The sequence below is a fragment of the Bombus vosnesenskii genome, unplaced genomic scaffold, assembly GCF_011952255.1.
Source record: "Bombus vosnesenskii isolate JDL3184/JDL3185 unplaced genomic scaffold, Bvos_JDL3184-5_v1.1 scf7180000016263, whole genome shotgun sequence".
NCBI classification, from domain to species: Eukaryota; Metazoa; Arthropoda; class Insecta; order Hymenoptera; family Apidae; genus Bombus; species Bombus vosnesenskii.
Genome location: NW_022884332.1, coordinates 916,558 through 938,656, shown reverse-complemented (window position 1 = coordinate 938,656; position 22,099 = coordinate 916,558). Strand labels below are relative to the sequence as shown.

Here is a 22,099-nt window from a genome sequence, read left to right as displayed (position 1 = left end):
AATTAGTTATTAACAGCGCAAGTAAAAAAGAAAGAGGTACGTAGTTTCAAACGTCTCAAATTGTGCAGGCAAAGGTTTGTTGATGTCTCGAAGAAAAACATCGCTGATCTTGGCTTTTAATTATATTTTCAATTTCTCTTTTCTTTAACTCTGCTGTTTACTGCTGCGGCGATTGCTCGTTTTAACGACCTACTCGAATTAATTATCATCATTTGTTGGAAAAGTTATTTTGCAACTGTGGTTTTAACGTTGTATGGAGATATTTTCCCGAAAATGAGTCTAAAAAGTTTGAAATAAAAATTATTTACCAATAATTGAATTTAAGAGCACGTGTTGCGAACGGAGAATGACAAAGTGGAGACAAATCAAACGCGGATTATCCTAAGCCTATTCTCAACAGAATTTCAGACAATGCTTTTTCAAAACCTAAGTTATCCCCGTTGAAAAATGTCGCGATCTTTATCGAGTGAGCTACGAGTGTATATATTTGTTATCTACATAAAACTCTTACAAAACTCTTACAAAACAGTATTTTTGCGTAACAAGAAAATTCACCGCGTCAGCGTATTAAAGAAGATAGAGGAAATGCAAAAAAATTCAGACTGAAAACTATATTCAGACGTAGTATCGCGAGATTAGCATTTAAATTACATTTCCCATCTATTTTTCCAAGCAGCATCGAATAAACTTTTTAAAAAATATAGCAAAGGTTGCTTAATAATCACGAGAGGAATTACAATAAATAATATAATTAACAATTATGAAAGTCACACTATTCGCGTTTATCCAAACTTACGATTGTATGCCTAACGATATCTAACGACTATTGTACGAATAATATAAAATTGTAACAAAAACGCGTAGAATATATTGTGTTCGTGTTCTCGGTTATAGTATTATTCTCATTAACGAGAGAAATGTTAATTAGATTCCAACGGACTGTGTCGGAATCTGTTCGAACAAACAAAGCTCTGTAACTCTAACAATCAGTTACGTTCGTAGCATTGACTCAAATATCTCGATTCGCCTTTAATCTCGACGTGTTTCGCGATATTTCACCAGATATTCAAGCTAAATACTATTAATATTGTCCTCCTTTTACGTTAGTAGATATTATTGATTGTTAGTCGGTTTGCCTGGCGAATGCGTTAAAGTACCCAAGGGCTTAAAGTGGTTACGATATCGGTGAGCAAGCATCAAATAGGTAGCCGATTAAATCGGGTTCTCTGGGGAGGAAACCGAACACGAGTAAACAGAATATTCAGGCTAGATCCTGAAGCGAGGTTTTCACGTTTCTAGTAAAAAACAAAATGGCAAAATTCTCGATTTTTACGCTTGCTGCTATTTTTTTATGCGACACAATGTTCTACTACTTAAGCTTTTTTATAATAAATTCTTGCCGCAACTTATTTTTTACCTTTTCTTTTACTTCAACATTTTTTTATTTAAGCGTTCACAATTTTTTCCTTCTACTTTCCTAGCTTTTTTACTTCGACTCTTTCAAATTTAATTTTTGCCTTTTTTGCGCCTTTTATTGCTGTTCTCCTGTAAAATTTATTACCTGCAAATTTTCTTAACCCAATTTTTTTCAAATCTTCTCGCTGTTTTTAATAGGAAGGTTTTGAGGTCGCGATGTCGAAAGTGCCTTACACGTAAATATTACTGCGGATTGAAATTTACTTGCACGAGCGAAACAAGTTCTTCGAATTTCTATTTCGTAAACCATCGATGAAAAATAATTTTCCATAGATAAATCGTATCGCGGTTATTTTAACTTTCCGTCTACTACGAGCCGTTAAAGTGTCAATAGTGATTCATCTCTAACTAGTTGGGTGTACTATCTGCAGTTATTTATTGTCGTCTAGTTGCGCCGAGACCACGTATTTTAACCGTTTCAAGTCCTCCAGGGCATAAATGCAATCTGCACGAAGATAAAATTTTAATGGAACGCCAATACCGTCGATGATTCGACAAATTTCACCCTCTTTGAATGATGCCGCGTGGAACGAGCTATTTCGAATTGAGCTTATTTCAAGTATTTGCCACATGATGCATGTAGCTTATACGAACACTCATGTTCAGACATACATACATTACCCTGCTTCTGATAAGATTTTTCACTAGAGATTTTATTACTAGAATTTATTCATTTGCGCGCATCCATGGAAATAACAAATGGACACTTGTACATTTTTCTTTTGAAATAATTCAAAGTAACAAAAGCACATAAATCTTAAACATTTTCAAACGAAACTCTTGTCACGCAAAAATTGATTAATACACCACGATAACGAAAACGATCGTTTAAATAGATCAGATAAAACCTGCTTGTAAAACCGTCGGAGTAACCAAATAGACTCAATTGTTTAAAAAATTTTTATAGAAAGGTGGTCGAACAATTTGCTTCTGGAACAATTCCAAATTCGCGTTAAATTTAAATTGCATTTACAATTAGCTAAATTGAAGTTATTATATTTAACTATTAAAATTTAATGATATAAATTTTGATTGAATTCAATAATACAATATTCGAGAATGTGGATTACTTCGGATTAGTTCGTATTATAAATGTCGAAAGCACGAAGACGCTTTCTGCAAAATTAACGTTGTTTCTTGTTTTGAAACAGCGAGCCTATCGCACAGATATTGATTAACATTTCACTTTTCGATTAATATTTCATCAATTGACTGGTACCGTGTAACGAAACCGATAAATACCAACGTTAAACGAAATATTTTTTGCAATATAATTGAAATTATGAAATAAATTAAAATCACTTAAAAAGGAAATGTAATATATAAATGTTCGCATGAAAATAGAAAAAACTCAATTACAATCTTACAGGTGCGGTGCAAAAATCAAATTGCCCTCGTACGTGTGTATATGTATGTATAACGATATCACGTTATGTCACGATTTAATCAAGCCCGTATAGAACGTTTTCGTTTAGAAAGGAGCCACGATGCGGCATTGTCGGAAAAAAGCTAGCAGATAACGAAGCGTTTGCATAGGGTTTTCGGATAATGGGAATTCGGATAACAGAAGTTGTTCCCAACTGTGACTCGCACAGATTGTTCGCTATGATTCTGAACAGAGCAAGTCTGTTACAACGAAGAAATTTCTGTTTCGCAATGCAGATTTTTCGTTCGGGAAAAGTGGAATCGCAAGAAGCTAAGTCGAAACTAACAACGCGCTCACGACGATGCGACACGACGCAAAGACGCTAGTAAATCCTTCGAGGAAGATGGGCAAATGTTACTGACTGCTTCGGAGATTTTCATTGCGCAACAACATATTCTGCGGTATCAAGGAGATCGGTATATGTAACAGGTGAATGAACGTACAACATTTTCCTTTGTACTGCGACAGATTTTTTTTTTATAAAGAACTCACGGTATTCAATTACTTTTAACTCAAATTTTTAATCTATAACGATCGAAATTTTATCGCTTCACAGTGTGTATAGTAAAATAGTTGAATTTCATATTTAGAAAGGAAATCGTCGAATGTCGTATAGTTTCTCATACGAGTTCAGCAATTCGGAGGCACACAAATTTTTAGCAATTTTGTTATAGAAAATGAACATTCCCCTTGAAGTAACTCCGATGGACATCCTTGACATTCTCGGAAAGGTCTTTATCTTACGTGATGTTACATTCGCTTTAACTTGAATTTAAAAATAAAGAAATAAGATAAAAAATTCAACATAATTTATATCTCAGTGTTAATTCATTCCTTCTAAATTACCGTGAATCTTCCGAACAATGACACCCCCTGCAATGTTAACTCCATGTACATTTCAAAATATTTTGTTATTCGCGTTGGTTGAACTTTCGGCTGCGTGAAATATCGGCAGGCATTTATGAACTATCCCGTGTAGCAGACGCGAGAACACCGTGGAAATAATACAATGAAATTGATTCAGACTTCATGCACGGAATACATTATCGAAATTTCCGTGGGAAACCGCGGCAGCGGGGCTAGCGTCAAACTATCGACGAATTTTTTCCTTCAGTAAAAAAAAAAACCGTGCTTATCGGCGCAGGGAGCTTTAATGAAAAATACCAGCTGGATTGATTTCCACCCCTATTGAATTCTTCTCGACGTGAATATCGATACGCGTTACTCGCGTATCTATTTCGGGTACAAAACTTTGTAATGGAGCCGTTGAAGTGCAATTCCACAGCAACGTTGGATCATGGGTTTCGAAATACTCTGGATCGCTACTATTATGGTATTTAATTCCGCTGCGGTCTTCAAATTTTTACGTGCTAATTTCGTTCTACTTTTGAGGATTAAGAAAACTTTTAGTATTTGAAACAAAAAACCGTCGCGTAGAATTGAAAGGACGATTCCTTCGCACTAGATTGAAAATATCTTTTAACGACAGTAGAAAAAATTCACAAACAACACAAGAAACAAACACAAAATTAATTATGTTAATTATTGAAATAAAAATCTTTCGAAACGTTCGTAATCGAAAGTACAAATTATATGGGTAATTCTAGCGGAGAAGCTTATCAACAGAAAAATAGAGAAAATTAATTGATGCAGCTGTATCTGAACAATTTGCGTGCGTGGAAAGTATAATTAAATCCTAGTGCATCTACTGTTCTACCGAAATAGAGCTGCATGAAAATTTCATTAGAAGATAAATGTGCACCGCAAAAGTTTATGGCGGTAAAACAACGTATCCTGCATCAAACGTCAGAGTCTCTATTAAAATACGTTTGAAAAGAGTATCTCCAACAAGTGTCTCCATAACAAGTTTAACGAGGTTTTTACTTTTACGAATCTATTCATAAAGAGTAGCCATGGAGGGTACTCTTAAATCGTATGTTACAAATAGTAAAACTGTTCGTTGTTATTTATTCGAAACATTTGCTTCTATTGTTCCAATCAACTTAATAGAGAATTTTACATTCCACTTCGCATATTTAATTGATATATATATCTTTTTTATTGAAGATTAAATCGTCAGGATATTTGAAGCTACTTGGGGAAAGGCAGATAAGACGGTATCTGCAGAGAGAGAGCGAGGGCAGATAACCAGGATACTGTCGCAAAAAACGAACTACGAAGGGGAGAGGAAAGAAATTTTTTCTTTTTTGTCGGAGCTAATACCAAGGGTCAGTATATATAATCGCGGCAGGAGTGACCAAGGGATGATTCGAAGCCAAGGGTTGCGTCCCTCTGGGAGACGCCGAAACATTTTCGAGAAAACCGTCGACTGAAATTTTCATAAAGAAAACAAACCACCCTTCGTTGGTGAAAGAAATTTCTTATCTTAAGATTCGATGATAACTCATTTCGTGAGTAATTTATTTTTATTCGAACGTTTTATAGAAACTTTCGCCCGAATGAAACGAAGAATACGAGACAAAAGCCGAGGAATTATTTTTTTAAACATTTTGATAGATATTAAAACAGTAGAGATATTCGTTTAATTTCGTTTCACTGTACGGAGAATTTTTTTATAAGAATTTAATATTTTTTATACGCGTAAATAAATAAAGTATGCGAAAAACAAGCTGCAGGATTAAACACGGCTTTTCAAATATTTTTCGAGCGCACTGATTTTCCAGAAGTTCTCGTCGTGCCTGAGGATAGTGGTTGAAAAGTTTGCTGTACTATTTACGTTTCCACCGTACAACGCTCAAAAACAAAGGAGGAGATAATTAGAATTTAAATCCGAGCAAACTGTATAATTCATCCCTCGGCAGTAATAATTGCCTTAAAAATAATATTAAAATTTTCCAATAATTTGTTTCTCAATATAAAATAAAACTACTTTTGAACAATTTCTCCTTCAAGAATATATATCTATGGTCTGAGTCTAGTAATGAAAACCTTTCGCAACTTCCGTCAAAAGCCACCAGAAGCCACCAGGGTTTCCACCGTTTTATTTCCATTATTTTCTTTTTTCTTTCCTTCCATCTGTTTCTGATATTTTCCGCAAAAATGACCCGACAAGACCTTGTTAGCCGATATCGAGTCATGGAATGAATTCTCGGTTCGTTCTATCAGAGTTATTTTTATACAGCATCGAATCGAACTTACGATCGTTTTACTGCACTTTTACAGCTCACGTTCGAAATCTTGCCAATACAAATTGATATTGATACTACTGAATCCGAGCGTGATAAACGTCCTACTTTGACTACTCGACTGCTGCAAAAATATGTGATCGAGTTTGTGTAATCTTAGTAGAAATGGAATTTAATAATTCGTTACTGTTCTGATAATCGAGAGGCCACAGGAAAGCAAATATATAGCTTCGATCGTTTTTCAGCAGATCGAAGATTCTCAGAGGATTTATAATTTTCGTAGTAAAGCGGCGACGAAATTGCAATCTCAATATTGTAATTCAACGAGCTGAATAGTATCAATAATGCACTGAAATTAATCGCCGAGAGGATTAATCAAAGCACAGTTACAATGAAAATTTATTATATGGCGTAACGAAACGCAATTAATTTTATAACGTTCTACTATCCTTTATGTCATCGAGTTTTTGTTGAATGTTTGAACAGCAGCGACGATAAACTGATACGTACATACCAAAAAGTAAGCGCGTTGAAAATTTTATGCATACGTACAGCTGGAATTATCAATTTAAATTAACGCAAATCCAGTATACTAAACAATCCAATCATAATTAATTACAATAACAGAAGCTTCGCGCTCCGACTTCGCACGTTACAAATCATTTTTCGACGACCTAACTTTCCAGGCGAAAGTTCTCTCGAAACTTTTCCGTATCTCTTAACCCCATCATCGATCACCAAAGAACATCGAGAGTCATTGCTTCTGAAATTAGCATGCCTTTTCACAAAGGTCACCTTTCCTCTTTGATGTTTATCATCGAACGATTTTCAAGGCTCGCAAAAACAGAATGGACAGCGGTTCGCGACAATCAAGGGAAAATGAAACGTGTTCTCTATGGATGAAGCGAGATTTCTGTGCAAACGGAAACGTACATCGATTTTTTCGTTTGGAACGACGAAGAGACAGAGACAGAGACAGAGAGAGAGAGAGAGAGAGGTTCCCAACGGAGTCTCCACTGTTCTGCTATACGTCATAGTGCGAAAGTAGAACTTTTTTTATCTTTTCCTCTTTTTTCCTTTTTGCCTTTTTAGAACAAAGGCAAGGGGAAAAGAAGAGGAAAGACGTGTTCCGGAGAGAGGGTAATGACGAGACCTCTGGCAACGCGGAATTATCGTGCACGCGTTATCGACGTTAATTGATCGATCCCGCTCGACTCGGGAGATTAATGAAGCAAAAGCTCGCGTTCGATGCGGTTCGGTGAACGGTGTCACGAAAAGGCCTCGACCATGACACCGGAACTCGACGTCGTTGAATGAAAGAACAGCGTAGGATCGTGTTGCCGGTGACCGCTAATGGCTGGCACTCACCGAATGAAGCACACTTGCCTTTCGTTACAACGCAACCCATGACTTTGAAGGAGAGTGACTGGTCGTTGATCGTCCTTATTGGTTTTCACCGAATAATTTCACCTGTGTAATTTGCGACACGGCATAGCGCGGCTCTTGTTAAATTTTTATCGCTAGATTAACAATATCGAGGCAAAAATTGGAAACGGAGAAGTTGCGATGAGCTGGGCGGCTCGTAGACTGTTTTCAAATCTCTACAGTTTTGCAAATTTTCAGATTTTCGTTTCTCCTTTTCAAAATTTTCTTCTCATATTCGATCATGTATCTCGGTTTTTTAATACTTTCGCTCTTTATTTTCCACATTCGTCGATTAACATTTAGTAGTATTGAGATATGTATAATTTTGTACGTTGGACGGGGTTAAATACGTAGTAGAGATACTTGTATACGCCAACGACGAGAGCGCGCTGAAAATGCTGGTTTTCATTCGATCGCCAGGGTTAAGCAGCGCGCGTCACGGACTGACACTAAGATGGGTGGTCGCCCCTTAGGACTTTCTGTGCGCCGTTGGCGCCACTCTTTTGTCCGGCGCTACCACGTTATTTTTCCCCAGAGCGACCTGGTGTCCGTGCGAATTTCCTCCACGTTAATAAAAAAAAAAAAAAGAAAAGAAAAAAAGAGATACTTGTATGTGGGTATCAGTGTGTGGAGATATGTATGTGCGTGGCGTCTCGAAAACAAGCGAATGTAAACTTTTCTTCAGTCGGGTAACAGTCGGGGTAGAGAAGACAGTTCTGAGACGCGAGCAAGTATGTATCGATGAATATTTTAGAAATCGTCCATAAAATAAATAAATAACTATTCTAATATTAATTCCAAGTGTAAATTTAGTGTTCCTATAACATTATTTCGGCTACCAAGATACACAATTCTCAACAAGTAGATGTCGTATAATGATATTTTGCTTCAGAGATGAAAGAAGATAGAATCGACGTTACGATCAAACACAAGTAACGTTCGACGCATCACGATTGTAGAAAATACAATAATCCTATACAATTTATTTATTCATGGATATACCGTCGCGAGCAAGAAAGCGCTCTCAAGCCATTTAGTTGCCGCGAGAGCAGTTTAGAAGCACGCGAGATCGTTTTAGCCGAGAGCCCAAGATGCGTGTTGGCAAGTCCAACAAATGGCATTGGTGAATTAATTATTTCTAATTACTTCAAACTCCATATTTTAAAAGAACGTAATTATACCGCTGTGAATAGAATTTAATTTCAATGCAAGAATGAAATATCGAAGTTGCAGATAACAAGGAAAGGAAGTATTTGGATCCCGGAGAATTACAGAGTAACACGCGGACGCGAAAATACGAACGTAATCTATCGAGGGGTCTTGCGTCGGATAAACGACGTCGAATCCGTTCCTGTGAAGTAAAAACGAAATCTTCCGTAATGGTCCACGGAAACTCGAAATGGCTCCCGGTTGGTACGTTTAATTCCAGTTCCGCGCGAAATTAGTATTCACAGGGCGAACTCTAGTTCCCCGAAGTTATTATCATACGATAGGAACATTCGTATCCCGGACATTGATTTATTAAAGCAACCGATAACCATGAATTAGTTACGCGTAACGCATGGCTCTGCCTCAATTGCTCGACTAATGGGGAAAAGCTCGAAGGAATGGCATTTTTCTGCCTTTTTTTTTTCATTTCATCCGTGACGAAAGTAATAAAACTAGTGAAAAGGATCGATAAAATTATTTCGCCGGAGTAAACCGAGAGGAAATTCTATTTTTGCGTGAAACCGCCGACGAAATAGCGAAAAATTGAACAGCTACGTTCGGCTGGAATTCGCACGAGTACCAACGCTGGTAATTTTTTAAATTCCATCGATTGAAGTTGTTTCACGAGTGAGATGATCGCCGATATCCATCGCTAGGACACGAGATATTGTTGTTATTCGTTTTAGCGTGTCCATTAATCCGTAATGTAAAACAGATAGTTTACGCGAACCGATTTCGGCTATTATTTCCGAAAGAATGATATTAATCGCGAAAATCTATTAAACTTTAATATCGCCGCTGTTTTCGACGAGCCTGCATTATAGTAACGCGAAAAGATTGCTTCGTCGATGTATCGAAATAAAGAGTCGTTATTGACCGTCGTATAAATTCTTAATTATCGTTTTCACGGTGGAAAACCGGATACTTTATTGCTGTTAAACCCTGTAGCAAAAGACAATTGCTTCTATCTTCTTTTCATTTCTTCTCTTTTCTTTTTTTCTAATTCAAACGGCGAAGGATGTCGCGGACATCCACGTGTAATATCTTTTTACGAAATACGAGAGAGGCATCTGATTTAAGAGAAAAGTTGAAGATATAAAATAGAAGACGTTGGCGCTTTCGAAGAGTTAGAGAACGAGCGAGATATGAAAGTTGGCTTGTCTTTGGTTCAGCCTCTAAAGTGAAAAAGAACATTCTTTGAAACTACTTCGTTCTCTTAATCTATATAATGAGAATATGTAATTTAAAGGGTCGTATCTTAACTATGGCTAAGGGGCTTACATCTTAATTATTTCTTTCGGACGCTAAGAATCTACCAGTGGAAGAAATTTATTGCGAAATTCTATGCAAACAGTTTCGAAACTTTTTATCGCTTCACTCGATTTCCTATCTTTAGATCTTGAAAGCTTAATTCTATTTCTTCTAAAAATATACACAGATATAAATTGTCGATAAAGAGAGAAAGAAAATAAAAAAGAATTATATTTGAAACGATGTTAAATATTATTGTTGGAATACAACGATATCAATCGCATGCAGATAAGGTGATTGATCGTACGGATTCTTCCGTTCGTTGCCCAGCGCCATCCCCACTAGCGTGCGTTCGTGAGATGCACCACGGCAGTTAGCACGTGCATGCTTTTTCAAAAAAACGCCCGAAGAAACGTGAGGATATGGATGGGACATTCTAGATGGGCACGTCGAGAAGCTACTAGAAGGTTCTGTGCCAGATGTGACGCCACACAGACACCCACACAGGTCACACTCATTACTGCATAGAGAGTGGGGCTCTAAACCTTTTCAAGGGCCATGGGTCACTAAGCCAGTTAGTCTGTGAATAACTAGCCAACTGTCTACATTCCAGAACGCACATTTATAACTCGTGTAACAATTGTTTAATAAATATCACATTATATTATTTCAAACACAAACATTGTGTTTTCCACAGATTATTAATCTTAATCCCAAGATTAAATTCTAACAATTATACTAGCGTAAGAAGAATGTCATCATCGTAAAAATAGAGAAACATAGAAAATAACGTACTGTACTACGTCTTTGAAATTTGTAAGAAAGTACATAGAGTTCGTCCTATATCGTAGACACAGTGTTCAAGTTCATAGGATGTTGTAATCGTCGGATCTGCCAGCCAACTAGAGCAATTCTATTTTGCTTCGTCGAGGGAGTACAGACTGCTTCCTTCCTTTGATTCTTTTTATATGTGAAGGAAAAACGAGCCAGTTAGGAGAGAAAGCTCGTATTCTAAGCACGTGTTGACCTATTTCCATCGATTAACAATGAGTTATATAGGTCTATAAACCTTCGTACTTTGACAGCAAAATGGCGCATCGACCACGGAACCTTGTCGCGCTGTCTGACAGTGATCGATTAGTATCGAGTGCTGACAGATGATCGCGATGCGCGCTTTGCTAGACAAATTTTTATGCGTTTGAATTTCTCTTCAAAAGATAGAAACAAAGAAACTTTAGCAGAACAATGATTAGACAAATATCAGTTGGTTTTCTGTTTAGAAATTTCGTCTATATTCGTAAGCATGTTTCATCAAGATTTTTTATTCATATTTTCTTCGGGATTTTTATAGTTTATCAGATATTTTTAAATACAATTTTAATGCAAATACGGAAGAACACCGATCTTCGCTTAGAAATCCTAAACTCGCAAATAATTATACTCGTTAGTGAAAATAATAGAGTTTGCCAATTTGTTAACGGGTTAAATAATCAACTGAGTTAACAGTGTTAACGACTTCAGACACGATGAGAGGTAACTGAATGTATTTCACTCAGGAATGGAAGAAAAAGTAGGATATTTAAATCCTTCAAAAACGATTATTTATACGATGTATGTAAAAAATAAGTAAATAAGTAATTACGCGTAGAAAAGAATTTCACAGTAAAATGCTACACATCGAAAGAACTCGGATAAAATCTTGAGAAAAAATTCTGAATACAAAAAGACCGAAAGATATTTTAGCAGAAAGATCTGAAGGCTACATACGCTTGCTACACGGTGGAATGTTGAAATTCCAGAGTGTAAAATTTCGTCATTCGGGGAACCTGGATTTTCGTGGCATGTGTTCAGAGAGGCTTCTACATGCGTCTCAAAGGAACTTCGTAGGACCAAACGTCATCTGCATACTCGATGTACAAAGTGTACTACGAACGAGATAAAAAGACCGACGTTCTTTCGGTGAACGTTCACGCTGCAAATAGCGTAACGAGTGCAGCTCAACGAAAAATACTGATTCGATACTATACTTGGTTTCTTCCATGTTCGTGCGTCGAGTTTTCCGATCGAAGCGATAAATATATTTCCTATCGATATGAAGTGCGAGATACTATGGTAAACAACGATCGAGTTCGCTTAATTAATCGATTGAAAATTATGCGCGTAAAGCATTTACATTAAAAATAGTAGCCCGTACAATTTCTTTCTTCCAATTGTATCAATGTATTATGTTTCTCACTATAATTAAAGCGCCTAGTCACTATATTCAAGAGAATATACAATTACTTTGTAAATTTATTAAACGCGAAATAGTCTGCGTATTTTCGTAAATAAGTTTAATATATAATAGTTTAATAAAATTTGATTGAAATATTTTAATCCCTTTTCAAACATAAAGCAGCATATAGAGTCGCGTAGAAAATAAATATTCCGAACATCTGCTTTAAAGTAAACCGAAAGAGAAAGGGTTAAAATCCTTGTAGCCTGACGTTCTTAAAAATGGTTGAACATTGGAACAAATCCATCCACTAAATTCATTCTTTTCTAAACAACTAAACCAGTAAATAATAATAGACAAAAGACGCACACGTACGTCCGTTCTTCATAGGATAAAATCATTTGCATTGTCATTTACGTCTACCATAAATTAACGAAATAGCACTGTAAAGCACGTAACTACGCGAAAACTCGCAATTGCCTCGTATCAACAACTACGTCCATCTGTACGCCCGAAACATTTGCAAATATCAACGGTAACACATACATCGAAAGACCAGGTTCATATCGTAAATTACTCTATAAAATTAATCTGACTTTACCACAAATCAAAACAGCGAACCAGCCAAATTTACCAATCAACCGACGCTCCTTGTCAAGCAAGAAGTTCGCGTAACAGTTCTCTGTTGTTCTCGGTTCAACAGGCCAGCCAGAGCGGTTCGTTGACCCTTCTAATTACGCGCGACCACTTAATCAGCGCCGATAAATCAAGCCCGGAGGAACGAAACACACGCCTCGAGCATCTTGTTGCCACGTGAAAAGCGGTCTGGCAACACGCAGGAAAAGACGTACCACGTTTAAGGCGTCTACGATCGGACAAAAAGGATGACGTAATGGAAATGGATATCGATGAGGTTTAATCGAACCACTGTACAACAAGCGGGATCGGTATGCATGATAGGTGTAAGGGGCTTCGGATATTGGCTGGCGAACGACAGTCGGTTGTCGCATTCAGGAGCGGATTTACGCGGATCATTGTTATGGGTTGCTTCGAATTCTCGGCTATACGACAGTATCCAAAGTTGCATTTGAAGTGAATATGCTTCGTTTCTCTTCTAAAAGTTCGTTTATTTGCTCAAATGCATTACATGTAATATACGGTGAAACTAATTCGCACGATGTTAAACAGTAACGTATCAAGAATTAACGCCTCGAAAATTGTCTCGATCACACGCGTTCGTTTGCCTCCTCTGACCGATTCGACGGACGTCATACGTTCAAATTTATTTGGTATATATTCATGTAGTACGTCGATTGTTCGCCAGATAATTGAAATTCATAGGTAAATTTCTATGTTAACGAGCCGTGTTTAACGAAACTTGGTTGGGACTTATTGTCACTACCTATGCGCTTATTTTTGTCGCCGACTGTACTTATTTATCGCGAATTATTTTAGCGACGCGCCTGCCGGAAAAACTTCGCGTAGCCATTTTAACGGTCATAAAAACGACAACTCTCGAGCGAACAGCGTAATTAAGCGCGGTAACGATACCCACAGGCTTATTCGTTTCACCCCTTTGTTCCTGCTCGTGGCCGTCGTGGTTTGGCTCAAGGGGATTTAACTGACAATTTTTACTGTCGCAATGAATGCCTCCACTCGTCGTACACACGCCCCCGGCATGGCCCTCTCGACGACGGGTTGAACGCTCCACTCTCGTTCAACTTGTTCACAGGCAACCGTGAAAACGGCGGGTTAACTTGTTCTTCTCTGTGTGACTTTCGTATTTACCGAGTGTAAGGAAATAGGGGATGAAAGAAGGGATGTTTGATCAAAAGATTATAGTCGTTAGCTGATGATTGGTGGTACGTAAGAGAGGAAGAAGAAAGAGCCAAGAAGGAGAATCGCGATATTTTAGAAAGTTAAGCATTGTTTATGGCGTGTTTTCAGCCATTGGACTAGATAAATCGGTTACCATAATTGTAATGAATCGAAGGGATGTTATAAGTAGGAACGATAGGAACGATGAACGAAAGCATCCAGGCAATTTATTCTTCTTTCACTTGGTGATGCTTCATGGAGGAAACAGAAATGTTAGTAACATTGTGGAATTTGTACCTTCATTTTACAGATACCTAGGTACATCCTTAACTACGTTGAATAGCCATAGCATTTCTGTTTCGTTTGAACGACACAAGTTGCTCTTAAAATTAAATAAAACGCGAAACATACACAGTTAGCTCTGTCGATTGAATTGCTTTTGTAACTTAATTACGAAAATTGTAATATCACAAATGCCAACTCGTAATATCACTGCTTTCGAAACATTCTAACCTAAAAGATAATAATACCGAACTATGTTGCAAAAGCACCAGGAAAATTCTAAAATGGTGCGGAAAAAATTCCAAAAATATGCCTATAAGGTACTATACGTCTGCGAGCTTATGAGCTTTCCGTTTCGTTGCAACGCGAGCAAAATCTGAAGTTGGAAACTCTTCGTTGAACACGACCGTTGCCTATCCGCAAGATGATACTCGTACGTGGACAGAGTAATTTATCTCGCGGTAACCAGCCTTATTTAGATGAATAGTTTCTGCTCATCTCGACCAACTCTACTTCTTTATTTAACGACCAATCTCCTGTGTAATGCACACGTAATGGCCACGGTAGAAAAGGTAAAATGTTTTCAAGTGGAAACCGGTCGAGCGAATAACGAGAACGACGTTCGAACGTGCAAATTTCGGAAGACTCGAACGACTGTAAGAATCGTTAATTACTACGAGCACGATCACTCGCGCACAACGAGCAGATGACAAGGTGAGGTTTCGCGTGTTTCCAAAAGGAATACCAAACTCGTTGCAACCCTCTCTGCGATGTTTCGTCACGTCACGACGCCAGACGCGAATAACACACCGTCGTAAATCACCATTAATTTACGCGCGGCGAAAAAACAAGTTGGATCGGGAAATTAAAAAGCGTTTGCCGTTTTACGCGAATAATTATTGCCGGCCTTGTTTCTACCAAACCGTACGCATTAATCTCTCCGCCTCGGTGGGTCATCGTTATCCGAGCAACGTAAAAGATCCGCAAGAACAAGAATTTACCTCGAGGTATAATTTTACAAAGTATCGCGACTTTCAGACTCGTTAAATATAACACGCAGGGTGTGACAGAGATTCTTTGGAATCTCGAAAAACATCGATACCGGTGAAATATCTCGAAGATCAGGATTCCAGGTATTCGAGGAATTCGCTTTATTGCCGCAATAAATTGGAGAGTGACGTTGCATGGAAACAGAGGGAAAAACTGTGTGATCGATCAGAGGTGATGGAAGCGTCCGAGCTTTTTGAAGAATAGCCCTTTGAGGCGAACAAAAGAGATTCGATGGAAACTTGAGGACACTTTGCTGAAATAAAAGCAATTAATCCCTCGGCGATGTTGGAAATGTTAATTCTGAATTCTTTTATGCAGCGTTCAGCAGGGTACGGCGTCGCCTGTAACGTTGCAACGTGGATTAGACGACGATGAGTTTCAGCGCGTGCAAAATGTCGAAAACGCGAACCAGCCGTCGACAAATACTTTCCCTATTGCGTCGGCGCGCACGTTTATCGTAATATGTGATTTTTTGTCTTGTCTTTGCAAGTTTCGTCGCTTGCCAAAATTTCATTATTTGCGCTACAAAGTTTACGTCTAATTAAACCGGAATTGTAATCACACTTTACGTAGTTACTAATTGCAACGTACGTATGCGAGAGAAAGTTCACGTTACACCGAGTAAAACAGGAAATTCCAGCAGAGAATCGAAGTCTGACAACGGTTGATTCGAATGCTCGTTTAACTAAGCGATGCGATGGTACGATTTTCCTTTATAATGTAAAACATTTGGTCGGTTTCCATTTGTTGGCAACTATCGATACAGATGTACGCGTAAAGTGTACCAAAAATTGCAAACTGCTACGTATTTTCCATAAAACGGTGAATAAAATATTTAAAGCTTCGATAATCACCTACGTTCGTCTCTATTTCAATTCCATTGGGAAATAATAATTTATCTGAGCGATTCGGTATTTTAATTATATTCCAGAAATTAAATATTCCTTCGAAATATTACATGTGCTCTGGATTACTGCAGAATTAACAATGCAACCGTTGATAAATCAACAAACGAAAGCATATTTTAATTCGCCGCCGGAACGATGTTTCCATTCAAAAAGTTGGAAAATTGATAATCAGATCGAAAAAGCGATAACGGAATATGTCAACGGAGTCTTGGCACGGATCGTTTTTAAGCGTAATTGCCACCTTTTGAACGGTTTCTGGCAAAGATACACGATCGAGTGTCGTGTCACACGCGAAAGGAATCGATACCCGATTGTCTCGGCATCCAACGGTTTTCCGATTATAGAAACTGTTATGATCAATCAGTTTTACGCGTTTCGTGTGACGTTAATCCGTTCGTTTCGAGATTCCGCCGGCTGCTTCAACGATTCCGGTCGACGTTTATTTGTACGCGGTGAATTTCGCAAGAATCGCAAGTTCGCAACGGCAATACGACCGTTTCAAATACTGGACCGCGTTCATTTGTCGCGGAGATTTGCCCGTTAAATCTCACGTGAACCAATTTTGCTTGAACATTTCATTGCGCTGGAAGTTTCGCAACGAACATGCCGTTATGCCCATAATAGGCGAAATTTTTGGCGCAAACTCGCGGCTTAAATCGCATCACCACCGTAAACCCTTCTTTAACGAGGATTTTGCATTTTCCAGATTTTCACGCGCAGATTCATTGTATTATTCTCTTTGAACTATTTGGCTATAGCTTCGCTCCGTATAATTATTCTTTATTTCAAATAAAACAGAACATATAGTGTCTATATACACATACTCACGAAAGTATTAGAACTATTAGAATGCTAGAAGTATTAGGAAAGTTTTACGAATATATATCGCGCTTCTTAGACGAAGCTTTTTGAAACTCTATCGGCGTTATAACGGAGAAAGACTGTGCTAATTACATTGGTACGGTTTGAAATAAATCCTGAAAATTGTCGCAGGGGTTACAAAACATTTGCTACAAACATATAGTTTGTACAAAATTAGTACACAGCGTGAATAGTACCTTAAACATATAATTAACGCCGAAGTTGGTCTCATTAAATATCGTAATTTATCGCTAGTAGTACAACGACTGTTCAAATATTTCAATTATTTTTGCACTTGTAACAAATATCTCGTAATTTCTGATTCTTTTCGCGTTCGTTCCACATTTTATCGATACAACCACGATGATCGTGTCTCGTTACAACGTTAACGATGTTTGAAAATGTTTTCTATAACACGTATAATATGTGTATGTAATGCGTATACCAAGTAAGACGTTAAATCAAGCGAACGGAAGCTCGATGGGAATATGATCATCGGATATCTTCGGCGCATAATGAATGTCGAAATATGGAAGAACGAGATAATGATGGTTCTTATGGAAAGTAAGAATTAATCTTTTTAACGACGATAGATACGTATGTGGTATATTCGCATCGTTTCGGAAACATAACTAAACGTTTGCATAAATGTACGACTTCGTTACCGCGACGAATGAATTATTCGAAACGAATCTTCGTAGCCGAGTAAAGTATTTACAAGAATACTAAACCCTCTTTCATGCTCGAATTACGTGCATCGGACAAAGTTAAATCCCTTGAAATAACAGCTTCGAAATTTTGCTGCTCCATCCTTTTAGTAAAGAAAAGCAACCTAACCCCTGCCATGTCAAAGTTTCTATAACTGCAGATATTCTCGGAATGTGAGTAAGATCTTCGAAAGTTACATAAAACCGTCGAAAAAGAAAATCTTCCGAAACAGATACCTGAACAATAAAAAAGCGATTCTAGGATCGATTGCGAAAGGAACGTTTCTATTAATTTCGTTTTAATTCTTACCGTTATCTGTTGTTAAAATTAAGACGTTAGGATGTATGGAAAATGAAATATTATTTATAATTATCAAAGTAATAATTGATCTAAGACGTACAGGCGGCTATGTATAAGGATGGAAAAAGAAAAATAGAACGAATTTCAATTTCATCGTCAACGTTCCGTCTTCCGTGAACCACTAATAATACTTAAACGCATCGACGATAGAACGAAACAAGGTGGAAAACAGGAGCGACGAATGTCGCGATTCCTGTCACGTATCGCGAAGAAAAGATGCCAGGAAGTATGCGGTACTTGAGTCAATCGGTGGAGATATTTTTTCTGCTCGACGAATGATTGTAACGCGACACTGACAGAGTGGCACGATCGTATTTCCCTTTCCACGCAGTATCCGGCCTTTCCTGCTTCTAGGTTTCTCAAAAAAATCAACAGAATCGGCTATGTGCAACATCGCAACATCGAAGTTCGTTCACGTTCCGAGCAGCGTCACTCCCGAAATTCAATTCGTTGTTCGCCCTCGTTTTCGTTTTCGTTTTCGTTTCACGTCTTTGTATCGGGACAAAAGGACACTTCAGTTGTCGAAACTTCTTCTACGAAACTTCGTTTGGAGGCTGAGGCTCGACACGATAGTCTGAATCGTTGTAAAGCAACGAAGCTGTTGACGAAGAATTTAAATTCTGCTGCGGAATTCGTCGAAAGAGGGAAAATTCGTCGTCGTCACGGTCCTTACACGCGTTTATAATGAACTCTCCGGTTAAACTACGCTTGACGCTTCGACGAAGCTTCGGCTTAATCGTCAACCATTCCCCGAGCTTGTACTAGGATTACACGGTCTCTTGCCCGGTATAGATACAGCGACTGTTTCCTCTTGCGTGCAGCGGAAAATAAATTCCAGGCCGAAGCCACGAAATCGCGTGTAAAGGTGAAATTCGAGGGCTTGGTTCTCCGCTTCGATCCGAGGATTGATCGAAAATCGATGGACTTGGTCTTTAAAGTCTCGTTAATAAAGGAGTTACACGCATGTATCACGTTGATGTATCGTTGCTCGACTAATCGTACAGATTTGTTCAAGTTTTTGCGCAGATTCTCGTTGAAAGATTATAGTACTAAAAAGTGTGAATGGACCGAAAATACGCTGATTTTAGGATGACTCGATCCGCGAGATAATTTAATAACGACTAAAATGTAATCAACGATATAGATGCCAAATTGGTTTTAAAGTACAGGTTGCTGATGATTTGAAAAATAAACTAACGTTGCAACTATGTGCTGTTGCAGTAACATTATCTTCCTGCAAAGAATATAATAAAAATGGATACAAGAGTCGATGGAGACGACGAGAAAGACGCGTGTCGACTACGCAAGAGGAAGAAACTTGCGAGAATGAAAAATAAAATACTCTGAAATAATTTGTATGTATGATGGAAACGGAGAAAAGTAGAGTGACAATTTTTCTCTAGACTTTTGGATTAACAGGTTTTTGCGTTATGTCTGTTATCTTAAAATCAAAGTCGTCTTGAATCTTATTAGAGTTGCCTAACGATCTGTATCTTTGTGTTGTTGTAAGTTGTACTACGAGCTTATCCTTACGTGTAATCGATTACATCAAAGTAATGTGTGGAAATCGAAAACTACGTGGATTGGTCGCGATAGAAGACCGAATTTGCATATATGCGCAAATATGGTACAACGACACACGAACATCGACCAATAACCAATATCGTGAAATTAATCCACGAATTATCTGATTGGATCACGTTATGCCTCGTTCTACGTCGCTTGGTATAAAACTACATAATAAATTGTTATTGTACTTATTTATATTACATCCATGATTAAATTTAATTGATTAATCTTCTTAATAGAAATTTATATACTACGTCAAACAGTATGATAAATCCATTTATGAACAACAGAGTAATCTGATCGCATCAATTACAGAATTTACCTACGTATTGGATACTGCATTCTCGGACAATGAACCGCAATTCGTGGCTATGAATCAGAAAATACAATCAACGATTTAGCATGTAATCGGTTGTAAACTCTGCGTGTTTGCTATCTAGTAATCTCCTAAAAGCATGTTAGAGGCACTGGCAATATTATTTCTGTCGATTCTGCCGATACGATATTTTATAATTACTTGCTATTAACAAGGAACAATACCATGCTACGAACTTTTGTAATTTCAACTTTTCGTTTCGATCGCGTTTCTTCATAGCTGCTGTCACAAAACCGGATACGTTTTAGTTCGAAAGTAAAGCAGAATAAAAACGCTGTTAATAATAGAATTTTTCCTACAACAAAGAACCAAACTTCCAACTATTTATTTTTCTTCTTCTTCGACGATAAGAAGCGAATAAATTGACTCGCACAGCATCAACTGTGAACGTTTTCTCTTTGAGTCGCAGAGATCTTCGAACTTTGTTCTTCGACGGAATAGCGCCGACTGCAACGTAAAAAGAACGACCGTGCTGAACCGATAAAAAATACGAATTAAAATTAATGAAAGAGGAAAGTCGTGAAACTTGTAGTGTATCGCGAATCGGATATTCAATTAGGATTCGAGTTTCAGCCAACTTGAACACTGGAAAATCGTTCCGCCGCGTTTTTATCGGCAACCTCGTTCGACCCAGCTACTGGCTACTCCTACTTTTTCCACCAACTCGAATCGACCTTCGCCTCTAATACGACCCGATACGCTACGCATTCGCGCGCCATGTAAATGTTTTTACTCGAATGGAATCGCGCAATCCAGACGAGTCTACGTTTCGAGGAGACTGAAAAATCGTGTGAAATCGAATACACAGGTAGTTGCGTTTGTAGCGGTAATTGTGCCGCTCTTCGTCATCCTGTTATAAAAGCTGCTACGCGACACCTTTGCAACGCGATACGTTACGAAGCCGAATTCCGATCCTGCTATCTGGCATCGATCAAAACTTGGCGAAAGGCAAACATCCCGGCGAAATGGTATACACGATCGTAAAAAGACAAACAAACAAGGGTTTCTTGTCGAGTCATGAGAGTGGAACTCATAAATCTGGACGATCAAGAGGAAAACTTTTCGAATAGCCGAGTGCCAAGGACGAACGCGATTGTCGGTCTCTCTCGCGTTCAAGAATTGATGTTCAACGTCGATCAACGTTTTGCATGCCCGAACTTCGTACTCTATCTAAAATACCGTCAGTTAACCCAGATACGTAGCGCTCGACCGTCAAACAGCGTCTCGCGCAAGTTCCTGTAAAAACATCTGTCTTGGCAAACGAGAACATCATCGAGGTGATCTATCACCGAGGAAACGACAACGTTCGAACATCCACGACGAAATCTCCTCTTTTCGTTTTATACGTTTTACCCTTCGAACATCTTATGACACGCGAAAGCTTGCTTTCTTTTTCGTTCGTTACGATTGCGAAAGCGACAGTGAAGCAACTGCGAACAACTGCAACCCTTTGTCAATCACTGAGACAAAATTTCACTCACGAAATCTCGGACACGTACGTTCCATCCACGACGTCCAATTGGAAATAAACGAGGCGTCGGACCTGTCTGTGGAATTGCACGAACTCGCACTGCAACTTTGAAGATGCACGGGAAAAACGAACGAACGAGCGAAAGTCCCCGAACCACGGAGTCGGGTGTGCGCGGATCAACGGAACGAAAGAGGCACCTCGAGGCGCCAGAGGCCAGTCGCGAAACGCGAACCAAACCCAACTGAAGTGCGACGTTTCTGTACCCGCGACCGCGCCCCCGCCACCACCCCCCTACCCCCAATAAAACCACCCGCGCACGCGTTTCGCTCCGGAAGTCGGATGCGGGGTTGCTCGCGTCTTCTTCTCCGAAGGTTGGCCACGATTAGCGCTCGACATTTCACAATTTTCCAAGGAGAAAGTTTAAGGGATCGCGTTGACTTCGTACGGGATACCGTTCGCATGGTTACAGTGGAGTTTTCGACGATTTAATCGCGCCAATATTGGAAAATTAAATAGTTTAGGTGAATAACTTGAGATTAGACGCTGCG

General features: G+C 38.5%; 1 protein-coding gene across 6 annotated transcripts in view; it reads right to left on the bottom strand.

The window, feature by feature from the left end:
- The window catches only part of LOC117242097 (glutamate receptor ionotropic, NMDA 2B), a 314,701-nt gene extending 292,909 nt beyond the window's left edge, over positions 1–21,792 (bottom strand). For 5 of the 6 annotated variants that reach the window (XM_033508486.1, XM_033508488.1, XM_033508491.1 and 2 more), the window contains exon 1: positions 21,580–21,792. The gene's annotated coding sequence lies outside the window, so the exon portion shown is untranslated. Of the gene's footprint in view, positions 1–21,561 lie in introns of all 6 variants that reach the window. The other variant, XM_033508487.1, reaches the window with a different exon arrangement.
- Between the last annotated feature and the right edge of the window lie 307 nt (positions 21,793–22,099).